The 16,744-nt window shown below is 35.7% G+C and overlaps 4 long non-coding RNA genes across 4 annotated transcripts; all 4 read left to right on the forward strand.

Moving 5' to 3' along the window:
- Positions 1-493: 493 nt before the first annotated feature.
- Positions 494-4,012, forward strand: LOC114542256. The gene is made up of 9 exons (XR_003689544.1): positions 494-530; positions 757-820; positions 2,147-2,203; positions 2,403-2,456; positions 2,571-2,653; positions 2,961-3,024; positions 3,454-3,545; positions 3,625-3,874; positions 3,968-4,012. It is a non-coding gene; the product is annotated as an uncharacterized LOC114542256 (long non-coding RNA).
- On the forward strand, positions 4,007-5,478 carry LOC114542260. Its single transcript, XR_003689547.1, has 3 exons — positions 4,007-4,047; positions 4,132-4,208; positions 5,443-5,478. It is a non-coding gene; the product is annotated as an uncharacterized LOC114542260 (long non-coding RNA).
- LOC114542259 lies at positions 5,473-7,704 on the forward strand. The gene is made up of 3 exons (XR_003689546.1): positions 5,473-5,509; positions 5,638-5,742; positions 7,664-7,704. It is a non-coding gene; the product is annotated as an uncharacterized LOC114542259 (long non-coding RNA).
- Positions 6,169-6,844, forward strand: LOC114542257. Its single transcript, XR_003689545.1, has 4 exons — positions 6,169-6,209; positions 6,414-6,487; positions 6,641-6,690; positions 6,811-6,844. It is a non-coding gene; the product is annotated as an uncharacterized LOC114542257 (long non-coding RNA).
- Positions 7,705-16,744: the final 9,040 nt, after the last annotated feature.

Genomic DNA, 16,744 nt, shown 5'->3' on the forward strand with positions numbered 1-16,744 from the left:
TCGTGTTTTGAATTTGCGTTTCTGTTTTGAATTTGCGTTCGTGCTTTCATGATTTGCGTTTTTTTTTTGAATTTGCGTTTATGTTTTTGAATTTGCGTTTGTGTTTTGAATTTGCGTTTGTGTTTTGAATTTGCGTTCGTGTTTTGAATTTGCGTTCGTGTTTTGAATTTGCGTTTCTGTTTTAAATTTGCGTTCGTGCTTTCATGATTTGCGTTTATGTTTTTGAATTTGCGTTTATGTTTTTGAATTTGCGTTTGTGTTTTTGAATTTGCGTTTGTGTTTTGAATTTGCGTTTGTGTTTTGCACCTCTGGGCCACCGTACATTAGCGATATTTGAATCTTTTTCTAGTTTTGTAACTCCTTGTTTTTTACAGGCAGAAATACTTGAGAATTCAGTGTTGCCACATTTAGACCACATTGCGAAAGATCGGGATATTTTTGTGCAGATCCGAGCTGTCCAGCTTCTGGTCGACGTTATTGCATCCTCTGATTCACCGAAAGTTTGCGATGTTTTGCATATAATCGAGAAGGTACTCATACAATCCTTTTCAGACGGTTTCATTTCTCCACTCCAATTTGCCTCTTCATTCGTGATGGGCTGATACTGTACTTCAATAGAAAACTCTCTCTTATCAGTGAAAGCTTCCTGACCTGAACCCAACTATATATCCGCAAATTGGATCGTTTTACACGGGAGTCGTGAATGCAAACGCATCAGTGAAGTAAAAGGATATATATTTCATTTATCAATTCCAGATTGCCACTGTCCAGTAGATCCTCTCAAGCGATACGTCAAGCCGTCGTGTAAAGAACATGTAAGGTAATTATATAGAGACTGCAAGGTATTTATAGGAACATCTAGAGACATATAATTACATCTAATCACTGTAAATTGTCTTTGTTGCTGCAGCCTCAGGATGAAACAGCGTAGAAAGACATCAAAGAGGCTGCATTAGGATTAGTACGGGGAACTATTTTTGCTTCAAGCTTAATAGGGATTTTTGTCAGGACTTATCGTTCCAGTTGTATAAAATGAAACTATTCACGATGAATTCCAAATCGTAATTCATCCACAGGTAGCCCGCTATTGGATTTGTTTTACTTAAATATTAAATACATTCTATGCAAAACGACATGAAGTGTCCCTTCCTTCATTCACTGCTGACATATTATCGCAGGCGCCAATTCGTGCGGTGCAGTGTAACCTTTATGTATATATTAATATAAGGTTGGCAACTCTTTGTCGTATTTTCACTTTTACGAATTACATACACAAACTTATACATGAAAATACTCGTACTTAAACACAAAAATATACACAAAAAACAAAATCTATGTAAGAACTGACTCTCTTAAAACATTTCCGAAACATTTGTTTGTCTTTAAAGCCATTGCAAATATGTGAAATTTACGAAAATACAAACACTTTTTGGTTGAATTTTTTGAAAAGCCGTCGGGATCCCATCACCCTGCCCTACGTCACAGCAAACACGCAATATGATTGGCTGGTTGAGTCCGTTAACGTAAACAAATTTCAAAATTCAAAACTAAGCCAATCATATTGCGTGTTTGCTGTGACGTAGGGCAGGGTGATGGGATCCCGACGGCTTTTCAAAAAATTCAACCAAAAAGTGTTTGTATTTTCGTAAATTTCACATATTTGCAATGGCTTTAAAGACAAACAAATGTTTCGGAAATGTTTTAGGAGAGTCAGTTCTTACATAAATTTTGTTTTTTGTGTATATTTTTGTGTTTAAGTACGAGTATTTTGATGTGTAAGTTTGTGTATGTAATTCGTAAAAGTGAAAATACGACAAAGAGTTGCCAACCTTATATTAATATATACATAAAGGTTACACTGCACCGCACGAATTGGCGCCTGCGATAATATGTCAGCAGTGAGTGAAGGAAAGGACACTTCATGTCGTTTTGCATAGAATGTATTTAATATTTAACTAAAACAAATCCAATAGCGGGCTACCTGTGATTCATCATGGTATCAATGCCGCCCCCCCTCTCTCTTTCAAAAATTAGACCCATATTCCATTTCTAATTTAATAAGTGGGTTCTTTATAAAGTGATAAGCTAGCTAAAGCTAATGTTTCCAAACTATTTCCACATCAACATATGCCATATTTTTGTGCAGAAGATTAGTGGTTATAAATTACATTGGAGTGAACGAAAGGTTCCAGTGACGTTAGAGGTACTATTATTGTTTTCAAGTTTCTTGATAACTTACCTGTGTGTTCATATATATATATATATATATATATATATATATATATATATATATATATATATATATATATATATATATATATATATACTTGATATTGCAAGACATTTGAATATTTGTGATTTGAATAATTCAACTCAGGCTTTCATTCCATTTCTATACTTAGGTCTCAGATTATCCTAGGGGATTTGTTGTTGTCTGTGGTGGTTTTAGCACAGTGGTATGTACCAGATGTTGCTAGTACCAACCTTATAATAAAAAAAGGATAAGATACCGGTTATTTCTGTAAATTGAAGTTTTACATTTTGTGCACAATTTTGCTTTTGTTTTCCAGCATCTTTTCACATCAGAGAGGAGACAGGAATTGCTGAAAAAGTTGATGGAATCTTCTTTAAATAATGTTGGTGTTACGATAAAGTATGTGAACATTTTAAGTAAACAAATTTTAAGTAAATGACAAAATGACTTATATTCAGGTTACTTTATTTGTTTACGTTTTAACCGTTTTTGACAAAATTCTTTCCAGGTCTGTAATTTACTTTGAGCTGTATTTGTTATTTCTTTTGCCTCGGTTTTTAGCAAAAGAAAAGTTCCATCAAAGTGGAGTCGTTTTTTAAAACAAATTTATAAATACAGTTGAATGATATATTATTAAGACAGTATTTCGTTTGTCCTGTGTAAAGAATGTGAGATATGACAGTAAATGACAAATTTTTCGTTTCAGTGATGACGACCATATCACATCAATGTCAGAATTCAGCGTCTATAAAGAAACTCCTCGGAGTAAAGTGAGTTATGTTGTTAATAAAATTCTTCTAAGAGTCTATCCTTTTTCTCATTTTAAAATCGTTTTGACACTCTCAAATTTAGGATCCTGTTCAAAGAACGCTGTGTTTCTTAGAAACGTACAATATCGTCACCCTTCATCCCCTTAGCTCATTAAGTCATGCGACATTCCATGTCAGTTCCAGTAATTGTTCATATCTGACCTTGAAAGAAAACACTCCAAACACTCCAAACACTCCATGTCTTCTGATCTGGATTCAAGTTTACTGCTTTTATCGTCTTTCTTATTTCACGTTTCCATTTTGAACATGTTCAATTGCAAAAAAAGTATCCAGCCGAGTTAAAATAGTTTTATTTTTGCAGTTACTTTCCAGAATATACCGTATATAGCGTATAGTATATCATAGTTTTCAAACTTCTTTTTCTGTCAGATATTTTCAATAATTCGCTATCGAAACCATCCTCAGCTGTTCGGGCTGGAATACACAAGCGGTCGGCTGAGAAATTACTCGTCTCCTGACAGGTAGTGTAAGAAAGCAAATTTTGTATGAAGCAATAAAAAATATTTCTTGTTTTGAATGTTTGTCTTTCACTCAATCTAGGGAAACATTATTGGCTGGTTTGCTAGACGGTGTTAGAGCCAGTTGAAACAGAGATGTTTGCGTAAAAACGACCCCAACGAAGAGAAGTACTGTACGCTTATTCATAGATGATTGAGCGAAAATTATGGTCAAAATTTTCCTGATGAAAATCTCGTACTGCTATGATTACCCTAAATACGATCCCTCATTTCATACTCCTGCTGACGTATGTGATCTCATATAACACACCAACAATTACACTTCTCGTCAGGTATCAGCAAATAGCATTATTCCTATTAGCCAGTTCAATACATCACATACAGCAAAAGAAGAATTGTTTTTTTAAGATGATATATTTTTCAAGGTTATCGTTGGGGTCCATTGTATAATGTTGTTGACGAAGAAGTAGAAAGCAGTCATTTAAATTCCTCGCTGCGTCTCCAGGTGAAATATTTCTCTTTTTATTTCACTTTACATTTTTGAAATATCTCCAAAAGCTTATATTGTCTTATGACTGGTTCCTTGCAGGAAATTTAACCGAAGCTGTGTACAGATTTTACTGCAATATTTCCTACTGTGGTCTACTTCATGCAGTCACCCAAAACGTAAGTTGACAACTTCTTATCTTGTACTTTTCTGCAGACAAAATCCTGTGTAGAGAATATTATTGCCTTTTTATTGAGTTTTAATGTTCTGTCAAAATTTGGATTAAGGCTGTTTTCCACTCACGTGTTTTTCATACGCACGTACACGCACGTAAAAATCTAAATCCTTATACATGTTACCTTTGAAAAAACTAAGTGAATAAATCGACCTAGATGCATGTTAATTAATAAAAATTTAAAAGCATTTAAAATTCTCCGTATGTGTACATGCGTATAAAAAACGCGTAAGTAGAAAGCAGCCTTTAGTGTGAACTAAACGATTGCTAGGCTGCATAGTTACGTTAAATGAAAACATTTGCCCATTTCGGCTGCTAATTGAAAACATTTAGCAAGGTTTAAAACGTCTGCAAACAACACGGTACATTTAAACTGGTTTATCCAGTATAGCCAAAGGCAAAAAGTATGACTTTAATAAAAATACCCTATCCTGCTACTGTTCTGTGCACAAATGTACACAAAACACTAATAGTACTCCCTAAAAACCGCCGTAACTCCAGCCTAGTCCCAGGCCTCTCATTGCGCGTGTTTTATATTTTCGTCACGTCACCGAATGAAACGCGCGCGAGAGGCCTAACACAAAATATTTTCTAATCTTAACGGCCCGTTTAATGTTGTGAACTTGAAATTAGAATTGTTATTAAAGTAAATGTTTGCAATTTACAACAGTAACCGTTATAAAGGAAGCGAGAATAATTTAAATTGGTGGATTGAAGTTTATTATAATCATAAACATGTACGTACGGACTCGAGTTTACTTGATAGTCGATAGCGTTGACGGCGACATTGAAACGTTTGTATGAATATTTCGACTCCTGGCAGTATAATCAATATCCCGTAGCTTATTTCAAGCAAATGTTTGACTAACGACGTCGAACAAGGCCAGTTAACCGCGTCGTAGATCGTAAACTGACCTCAATACAGAAAGTGGGGACAAAAAGTCCCCACTTTAGCCAAAATACAAAACATTTTGTTCTAGGCCTCTCAGTTCCCGCCTCGCCGCGTATAAGGAACGTTATGAAGCCTAGGTACTAGGCTGCGTAACTCTGGTTGCTGAGTTGACTGGGTCCGAATCCATGAAATGGTAGTTTTGAAATTTTCCCGGCAGAAGTACGGCCGGAATATTAAGTCTTTTAAACTCCAATATATATTTCAAACGATTTTAAATATTTTGTAGGGACTTTTGTCGGAGAATAAAGAAAGACTTATCATTAATGCCATCACAATGCTCATTGCTCACGAAGGTATTGTATATCTTTGCCAATAAATTTATTTAGTGTTCAACCCTAAAATATACATATTCTGAGTGCTATTACCTTCGCAGGTGTCCTATATATACATAAAATAGGTAAAAAGTTTCGTCTATTTGCAGGAGACCAAAACAAAATATGAGATAAAGATCTCGAAGCACTGTTTCACGATTTGAGAAGTTGGGTTCGATCCAAAGCAGGTTTCGCGCTTTCACAACGCTCACTAGGTGAGAAACGTTTATCTTTAACCACAACACACGCTGTTTACTCAACCAGTTCACTTGCGTGAGAAGGTTGGTGTGAAAACTGTGAAAGCTTTGAAGAGGAATAATGAAGCCGTGACTCACGCCGCTGTCGACATGTTGTGTTCTCTGATGCAGGTAAAGACAGGGCTTTCCTTTAAGCGGCCAAAATGGTCAGACCGGACATATTTAAATTTAAAATAGAGTATTTCGTTAAGAATACAGCGGCGAAATTTCCGAGCTAAATAGATGCAAGAAACGAAATACGTAAACTCAGCCAACTTTGAAATTTGCATGTTAACAGGATCCAGTTTTATCGAAACCAATTCTGTTGTTTTATATAGCCAACGCACGATAACTATGACATTCGAGAAGAACAGATAAACAAAAGCTCTCTGTTATCCTGTGAAAAATTTCTAAGCAGTTTGTTGGGAATTCTCACGATAAATGTGGTAAGATGTGCGGTGTTGGCCTATAATCTATGCTGAACCCATGCATTTTATTTTTCCATCCCTCTTGTATGTATACAGCCTTGTTTTGGAAGAGAAATTCCCTTGCAAAACTCAGCAAGTGATTTGTAGCAACTGCCTTTCTAATTTGGACTACCTTTCTAATTAACACAAGAAATAGATTAACCATGAAAACTTTTCTTCTAGAATCGTTCTACTGGGGTTTTAGGTATAAGTTGATTGCTTGATTTTCTGGCGTTTGCTCTGTGTCCTCTTTACAGGTAAAGTTCTGGTTGCTTTGCAATATATCAAAATAATGGGGGGTGCAGTTGGACATTCATGTTAAACTAATAGTAAGGTGTGATTGCTTCTAATATTTTGAATCAACTGATGTGGTCTGTTATAATAAATCGACTATTGCATACTCCTCTTAGTGAGACAACAGACGATGAACAGTTTGGGAAATTACTGGAGAAAGTTGCAGGTATGCTACAAAGAAATTTGAGGAGTTTTCATTCAACTTGCCTTCTTGGTAGTTTATGGCTCTTTGACTGACGTTGAAAGTTGATTAAATTGCCTTTCTCTCTTTACATTTTTGGTGAAGTTTACCACGTCCACTAGCTTGACCCATGCATGGGAGCAACTCATGAAGTCTGTTATTTGTTTGTCTTGAAATGGGTCATTGCATTTATCGATTGTTTCAGGTAAGTTTACGATAAAACTGCAATAAATAGTACCAATTGTACCATTTCTTCGCTTATGTATGTTTTACTATTGCCCCGCTAATGGTTCTTACCAATCGTGGTTTTGAATTCGTTCCTCAACAATTTCAGCATCCGTCGACAACAATTGTGAAAGGTGCTGGCATGGTTCTGAAGGCGATAATCGAGGTACGTTTTATTCATTCATTCCTCCATTGAGAATTTTCTGCTTTTGACAAACGTCATTTATAACGTTCTGCATTTTTTTAGCAGTGATGAATGTACATATTATTTCAGTTGATATTTAAGAGGTTTTAAAGGGTCTTAATTTCGAGAGGTATTATACACACTTCAAATTCAAGCCAGGAACAGTTGATGGAAAAATGAGTCAACTATAGATCCTCCGGTAGGAATCGCTTTTGCGATGCCGGCGCAATGCTCTTGTCACTGAGAACGTATAGTTGACTCATTTTTCCATCAACTGTTCCTGGCTTGAATTTGAAGTGTGTATAATAATACCACGCGAAATTAAGACCGTTTAAAACCCGAATTAGTGTGATATATTAACAAATTGTTGCAGATGTATAGCTTCGATTCCATCCGGAGCACCTGAGTTGTAGTTTAGCAACATTCTTAGATTCATCTTAAAACTTGTGATTTTATAATCCTCTATATACTAGCCATCTGTAAATAGTTCAATTGAGACTAACAAGCATACTCCATAAGTAATTTATAATCTTTATTGTTGGCATATAGGCAATTGAGTGGACATCTTGTGGCTCTCTGGACAACTGGTCATCCAACAGCAATGGCATTACTTGTGAGAATAATGTTCGTATTAAAGTAGTTATGGTTTTTAATGTCTAAAATATACAATAAAGTTTAAATGCGAGATTTCCTGTTCGTAAGTTTTGGTTCATAAACAATTATGTAATAGTGACTAAGTGGTATCAACTGCTTTGGTAACTAAACTCCATCATTCATCCTTAAACTGTCCCACTGACGAAATAATTAAAAGGTAATTCATTCAGAAGTGTAAAACCTTTTTGTAAAGAAACAATTTTGTTGGAAAGTTTTTATCTTTCCTTCAGCCACCAGAGACTAAAGAAGATCATTTATCAATTCGTGACACTGTAAAGCTTGCAGAGTACGTTTTAAGGCAACAAATCGTGTTCCAAAATTTCATAATGCATGCTTGTATGTACGTATAAGCCTGTTATTTCACGTGCTATACTTGTCTGTTAGAGCTCTGGAAAAGCGAGAGGAACGTCAAGGAATCAACTTGAAGGATATCTCTCGCATTGCAGGACAAAAATAGGATTCAAATCCAGGAAAGATGTAAGAATTTAAATCCAGTTGTTTTATTACAAGTAAGTGTTCATATTAAGAAAATGGGAAAATGTTCTAGTCGTTTGAAAGATGAAAAAGCAATGGTATTTAAACGGATCTTTTTTACAGATTCAGTCAAGATTGAAGCGTAAGCCTGATTTGGAATTACAAGGTGAGTCTCAAAGCTAAGGTTAGTTTCCGTTGAAAATATAGGAAATGAAAAGGTAATGGAGGATTTCCTGTCGCTATGAGTATAACAAGACAAATTCAATAGTCCTGACCTCTTTCTCTAAACTGTTCTCGTAAATGAGTTTGAAACAATTTATTTTTTTTTCAATGTGACAGACGTGAGAGGAACTTCTGGGGCTCTCGAATCTGAGATGCGCGCATTTGCAATGGAAAAAGATCTGAGTGGAAACTACGTTGTTTTTTGGAATCACCTTTAGTTTGAAGTCCTGTATGAATGGTTACCTGATCAACTGAAAATAGGTTAGTGATAATCCTTATACTGCTCTAGCTTTTTAACAGTTCTTCTTAATAAAGCCCCCCCCTATCCCTCGATAGCAATCAAACTCAGTAACGTATCTCTCCTATCAGGCGATCACATCGAACGAATATGCATCCTCATTGACACATGTGGTGGGTTAAAAACGCGCTAGTTCTTCCGATAAATTAAAGAACAGTTCCATATACTTTTGTACGTGTAAAACTTTTCGCTTGATTTTCTTTTAAATGTGGGAATCCGACCGTGCAGCAAACATTAAAATCAAGCGATAACACTAAACTTGATTGTGATAGCCCTGAGTATATACCGCTATGATAGCTTTGTTCCTCATAATGATATGCTGGATTCCCCGTGAATTGCTAGAACATACCTGAAGAACAGCTATAAACTTCAATTCTCAAAGATATGTTGCGTACCATGTCTTTGGATGAATGCGGGTGTAAAGCGCGGTTACAGTTGGTGATAGGACATTTTCCACTAGTGAGTCTCTAATGAAATGAGTAATTTGTTAAACAATTAATCTTAGTCACACATTAAAAGTTATATATGACCGCATGGAAATGATGTGATGCATATAACGTGAGAGGGTAATCTGTAGGAGCCTTGCTTATTAATCCAGCTAACCCTGACTAATCCATTTATTTTGTAATGAGCGAATTTTTGCCCGTCGGAACTATAGGATACAGAGTAGGTCTTCACCCACTAATTATAATTACGGCGACTTTGAGTGAAATCGCTCCGACAACATCTTTCTTGCCGAAGTCAATTTAAATGCATTGGTCCTGGTAATTTTTCCGTGCAGATCAAGAAGCTGCCTCATTTAAGCGACCATGTCCTGTCGACTTATCCGCATTCCCAACACTTGTTGCTATTATCTGGGATGTTATGTGTCTTCAGTACGGGGGGCGATAATTAGTATCAATTATTCTATCTTCCGGCACCAAAACACCATCGAAACAATCATCAACAAAAATGAAACGATAATGCAGATAATTGTGCCATATATGGGGCCTCCAGAATTGAAACCAGTCGAGGTACAGCGTTATTTCAATTGATTTTGTGAAATCTTTACTGGGCGTTAACTTCGAATTTTATCACATTCCCATATAGGGGAATTACTGAATAAAAATATAATGTCCAACAGTCTTAATATGACATAATAATAAACTGAACATATACCATGTAGCCTGCAATATTTACCTTGCTTGGTATGTCAGTCCATCAAATCCATGTATGGCACAGCGATGGATGGAGGTGTAGTCAGTGATAAGAGAAAGGTAATAATTGTTAGCGATTCCTGGGTTGCCATAATTTATTTGATCTAAAATTGAGAAACAAGGAACAAGTAAATTAATCCCCGAGCGGGCGCGGAGCGCCTGCGAGGGTACTAATTCCGCTCGGAGATTAGGAATTACACCCGAAACCCGGTAGAACATAGGCGAATCCGAAGTTGTCCAAATTCTTTGTCATGGACGGTCGACGTTGGGTGGTTTTGTAAGTTATGCGCATGCGCGAGTAACGTCTGGTAATCAACGAACGTTCTGATTGGCTAAGACAGAAATTTTGTATTTCAATGAGAACGTCAGCAATTTATATTAACTGTCATTTCGTAAACAGTTTTGTAAAAGCGTTTCATAAACTTTGTGCAAAGAAAGTAAAACGAGAAGAAACAAGATATATGAAGCATGACAGTTAGCAAAGATGAACAATAATTCATAATCAGCAAACTTATAAATGTTCTCAAAGACATAATGTACGTGTTTACTTTGTTTATTTCGTAATTTGTTTCGCGATAAGAATGAGCCGTATTTGTATACTTTTCAGCTTTGTATGCCGTTTATTTGTTAAATTTTCAGCTTTTTATGCAAACGCATAAACCTGTGAAAGGCTATTACACCTTTGCTTTAACTTCAAAAAGTGTTTTTGAAAGTGTAATTTGAATTTTGGTATCAAAAATATACACTATATTTATAAAGTATAAAACTTTTTGCCGCCGTTGTCGACTGCAAAATACAGAATAAAATAACATATGAAGTTTAATTTTTCTTTGTCTGTGAAGATTTTGTACTGTTTTAATCGTTCGAAACTTCGATTTTAAACCGTTACTTAATTGCTGGCATGGTATAATGCAGCGGGCAATGTTTACACTAAATTGAACGGGCAATGTTTAGACTAGCTTTATGATTATTTTTGTATCGAATGATGGAAACATTAGCTATAATATACTCGGTAAAATATAATAAGACTGATTTGAGTTTTGTGTCATTTCATAATATAAGTTTAGGTCAGGTTAACTCAGGAAATTGTGTACTTGGTTTAAAATAGCGAGGGGTTGCTGCATGCATGTATTTCTAGTATATTATTGTCCATAGTTGTGAGGCTATCAGCATTGTGATATCCCATGCAGGTTCGTGCGTACCGCTACCGTGGGACAACATTCCTTAGCGAACAAATAGTACTTCAGTGAATTGCTAGAACATACCTGAGGAACCGCCATAAACTTCAATTCTCAAAGATATGTTCTATATGCAATAGAATCTACAATTGAGATTACAAGAACATCACTTTCACACAATTGAAACTATAATTGTATATGAATCACAAGGCCCTATACTGTATAGTAACAGCATGTATTTTGTGACTTCTATAACAAAAAGAATATACAGAACAAAATGCAGGCTGTTTTCTTTCATATTCACATAATACCCCCAACCCCTGTATATTGGTAATTGGCAATTACATAATAGGAAAGGGAGAAAAATAAATCTATTTTTAATAACACCAGTGTAAAATGAATGACATATCGAATTGTACAGCAAAATATTGTGTAGGCATAATTCTTGTCATGCCTTCCATCACCAGATATCATGAAATTATCTTGGTTTTTTATTGTTTAAATTAATCCGTTTAATTTAAAAGCACAAAAATACACCAAAATATAGCTGAAGAAAAATACTTTAACCCAATCGCTTCTGTTTTAATCCAGAAATTAATCAATATTGCTGTTAACCTGACACTGCAGTGCAGCTCTAAAAATCATATCAAATTACACGGGATTACAAACGGAAATATAACTCGCCTTTGGAATTTCGTTATTTTCTTCGTTATTTTTTAACCTGTCGTCTTTTAACCGTTACATATAAACTGAAAAAGCTTTAGTTATCTTTTCTGATAGTTTTTAAGTCAGGATGGGCAGAAAAACTCGAAAAATATAGCTTTTTTTATTTGTTATTGTGTATAGCGAGGCGTTGCTCAGCCGCACGCACATGTGGTTGTCACGTGAGGTTAGAGGTATCAAAACGTAACGTTGCCTACCCCGTGGGGGTAAAATAAGCCCGGTAATCGATTTCCGGGGTAAAATTGTCCCTAGAAGTCATAATTGTCAAATTTTCGCCAATATGGTGATAATTATATGCACATTTTCCGGTTTCCATTTGTAAACACGTTTGTTGGAAATATCACTACAAATCGCCAAAGCGACTGTATTTCAAGTAAAATAGATAAAAATATTGATCCCAATGTATACTAGAAATATTTGGAGGTTTTTAGGCGAGATTTTTGGAAGGCTTTGCGTATTTTCGCTTCTCTAAAATTCAACTTTAAAAAGTACAAGTTCGGCAATAAATATCTTGGCTTATAGGAAAGCTTTTGAAATGAACTAAATTTATACAAATAGGTAAATGTTTTTTCTTTGAGATAACACAATTTCTGGTTGATTTGATAAAATACTTCCAGATAAAATCGAAATTATCTGTGTGCGCCGTTTACGAGCAGACAGCAATGAGTTTAGTGGTCTCATATTTATTAAAATGGGTGAAGTATTCGCACAGTAATCACAAGTTTAAATCAGCTTACCACTTTGAAATATCCTCTGATCGGACGTCTAACTGAGAGGATCCCTCAAGTGCCGCATCCTGTCCTGTTTGAGAAGTTACGAGAACTTCGTCTTGGGTATTGGTTACTCCTTACTCTGTTGGAAGTTCCATTCTGTTGTATGAGGACAACACTTGTAGTTGGTGTGGTGAAAGGATGCAGATTGTCCGTTGGATGTTGTGCTTTTGTATTAGAGACGGACCACATTAGATATCAGCGCAAAATTGACACATTCATGGGAATCGAACCCAATCTCCTAAAAAGGAGTATCCAAAATGTGTTCTTTGTGTGGCCAGGAAAAAGCGAGAGCTACAGGGCAACTCGCAAACCGACTGGCAGACAATACGAACGTACAACACAAAACACACAACCGACGACACAACATCCAACAACCCACAACCCACTAACTCTGTAGCTGAAACGACAAAAAATATGGTGAGTTGTTCCTAGAAAAGCAAGCGTTCACAATTAGCTTGAAGGCAATTGTGGCTAGGGTTTAACTGACGGCATGGGTTTGGGGTGGCTTCTTAGGGTTGGATACTGAAACTAAACTACGATCGTCTTTGTCTGAAAAACACAAAAAAAAGTATTAGTAGCTCCCTAGAAAACGAAGAGCAAAACACAGTTAGACAAGCAGTGAGCCGTGTTTCCAGATACGGGGACAGAGATTCTTAGCTAACAGAGTGGCCACGGGGATCTACTTCTATTAAAAAAATAATTACACATACCTTGATCCTACCTAAAAGAAAGAACTCACTCACCTGAAGAAAACGGTTGCAGACGGCTCTGTTTTATAGCCTGTAGGCTCTTGCATAATTCAGCAAAATTAAGACAACTTGATTGGTTATTTCTGTGCACAGGTCAATTTGTCATTGGTCAATTTTTGTACTCCACGATTGGTTCAATAAAAACCAATCAGATTGGTTAATCTATATTCAAATTTTTATCCCGTTTCTGTGATATTTGCAAGGTGATTGCACAACAAATGTTCGATTTCACACGTTTTGGAGCATATTCCAAGCCAATGTATCACAGTATGTGTGTATTTGTTCGATTATTTCTCTGATGAAGTTCACAAAAAATTACAGTTCAATCATTATTAAAAGGCTTTATTTTCCCACTAGCTTCAGAACCCCATCGAGCAGGAAAGTCGGAATTTAAAAGGCAAGTAAATCTTTCAAACTGTTGTAGCATTTGAATTATGTGGTACATTAAACTACTGAACCTTTCAGAATATTGTCGAATTGGGCATGGCATGGAATAATAGTAAATATAAAAACTGACAAAATCGCAAATGTAGTAAATTTCAAGGCTAAATATCGCAAATTCCAGTGGAAATATGGCGTTTTACCGCCATGCATACATAGCTATTCACAGGTATGTTATTCACGCGTTTTATATATTCAATATTACACATCAAAGCGGCCTAATCCTTAGGATATTGCCCAAAATGCAAACGAAAACCGGTTGCAGTGGTTTAGATCAAATATTCAGTACTATTTTGATATATTTAGCGTCAAAATCGAGCCTTTAGAAGATTTTTGCCGATTTTTTATATAAACATACCTGATGATATGAATTATCGCATCACCGGCAATAATATTTCATTATAATAAAAATATGGAAAACAAATTCGGGCAAAAAGCCGAAATTCTGACCTAGTTCCTATTCGAGTTTGTCTTAAGCACGTGCTTACCAACGATTATCGCTTAGCACTTTCATAAGTGTTGTTTAAATGCTATTTCTTCGATTCTTTTGCACATCCTAGCCCAAGAATAACTCAGAATTACCGGACGTCTATTGCATCGGAGTTACGACTTGTGGTAAGCCAAATTCAATGTTATTTCTCGCGATTTTTCTATGATGTCTTACATTGTGGTTTTTTGAAGATTCTACAATGTTTCCTCAGTCTGCGAGCTGAGAACATCTAGGCCTTGTGCAAGAAAAAATTGGAAAAGTTAAATTCACTTCGTATGTTATTTGTTCTGAAAGAAAAAGGTTGGTTAATGATGATAGTGCAACGCATGTCAGGTATTCTGCTTTCAAAATTCCTTTTTAGCTCGCCTGCACTTTAGTGCAAGAGAGCTATTGCTATAGGCTTGGCGTTCACGTCCCCGTCCCTGTCCCCGTCCGCGTCCACACTACATGATAAGTAGAATGTTAAGATGCCACTTTTATTTTCCCATTATTTTCAAATTATCTACTTAAGGAGTCTATGTTGCAAAAGAACCATTTACCAGGGGGGAGTGAACATTATACAACAAATATAATGATAAGGTCAATGTTAAAATGCTATATTTTTTGTATACTTTGGCTTTACATCAGAGGAATCATTATCAATATAAGTCATCAATATGCATTGTGACTATTTAGTGCCATTTGGTACACATTTATACAATAATAAAGAGAGTTTTGCTCAAAATTATCAAATGATAAGGTGAATGTTAAGCTAATTAACATAATGATAAGGTCAATGTTAAGATGTTATATTTTTTAAATATTATGGCTTTACATCAGAAGATTCATCATAAATAGAGCTCATCGATATGTCTTGTGACTATATGGTGACATTTAGTACACATTTACACAAAAATAATGGGAATTTTTTCAAAATTATCAAATGATAAGGTGAATGTTAAGCTATTTAGCATAATGATAAGGTCAATGTTAAGATGTTATATTTTTTAAATATTATGGCTTTACATCAGAGGAATCATCATAAATATAAGTCATCGATATGCATTGTGACTATTCAGTGCCATTTGGTACACATTTATACAATAATAAAGAGAGCTTTGCTCAAAATTATCAAATGATAAGGCAAATGTTAAGCTTATTAGCATCATGATAAGGTCAATGTTAGAGTTATCCAGAGTTATCACGCTCATTACGATTTTCAGGGCTATTGTGTAGCCCTGTTTTTTTAGTTCAAATTTGTAGCTGAAACATATTTAACGAAAGTATTTGTACAACCCTAAGCCATATGAGAAACTTTCAAATATTTTCACCTGTATGCTACCATTTGTTTGTATTGTACATGTACAATTATAAATTATGAGATTGTGTTTATAAATGATTATGTATATAAAACATAGTCCAATGTTAAAGTTTAAAGAATATTGTCAGATAATTCGCAATTACAAGCTTTAGCACATAAGTATTTATAAGTAGAAAGCCGATATGCTTGGAATACAAAGGCAAATGGCAACGCATGTGACATATATTTGCATATTATTTATGTAGATACACATGCAAATATATTATTAAAGCCAGTTAAATTGTAGACAGGGCCCTTTGAACTACCTATAAGATTTATGTACATACCTTTTCGTTGTTTGATGCATAATCCTTTTTTGTGATAGATTTTCATAAAGCTAGGCGCACACACGACGAATTTTTAGTCGGCTGATTCCTGTCTAGATTGTCTAGATGGATGTTTTCATCAAAATGTGGCGACTGGCACTCTATACTTGGTCATAATCACTGAGCTATAATTTTATAGGTCAGTGGTCATAATATTAGACCAAGTAGACTCGCGTGCACGCACGAGGCGCGAGCGCCGCGAGAAGGAAAAAATGTCTGGGCAAGGGCTTCCTATATGTCTAAACCTGAATAGACCAACTACCGTAAAATCGTTGTGTGTGCGCCCGGCTTAAAGCAGGGACTTTTGCCTGGTCCGTTAACATACCTGTTGATATCACGTGCGCGGATTGCGAGAAACGGAAGAAATATTGGTCACAAATAAAACTAATGTAATTCCGAGGCCAGTTTTGGCCAGTAATTCTGAGGTCACAACTAATATCTGAAGTTTGTGCTTAATATTACCTTCCAACGCGGATTTTAGCCTTGTAATTTGTAATAAAAAGATCGGTAATTTGTGCTTCATACAGATACCTTTCATACAGAGTTTAGCCTTATTCTAGACAAACAGTGCCGGCGAGCGTTAGGTGATTTCAGCACCTCTCTGGTTGCTTTACCGGTAGCTAATGTCAATTGGGGCCATGCTCTGTTCAGCCACCTGTTACCTCTACTTTTTGGTAATAATGTGATTAAATTCAAAAAATTCAAATTCAATACATCCTCATTTTTGTTTTAGTTCTGCAGAAGATAAGACAACCGGATTGTCTCAC

The sequence above is a fragment of the Dendronephthya gigantea genome, unplaced genomic scaffold, assembly GCF_004324835.1.
Source record: "Dendronephthya gigantea isolate DGI-Jeju-01 unplaced genomic scaffold, DenGig_1.0 000343F, whole genome shotgun sequence".
Classification (NCBI taxonomy): domain Eukaryota; kingdom Metazoa; phylum Cnidaria; class Anthozoa; order Malacalcyonacea; family Nephtheidae; genus Dendronephthya; species Dendronephthya gigantea.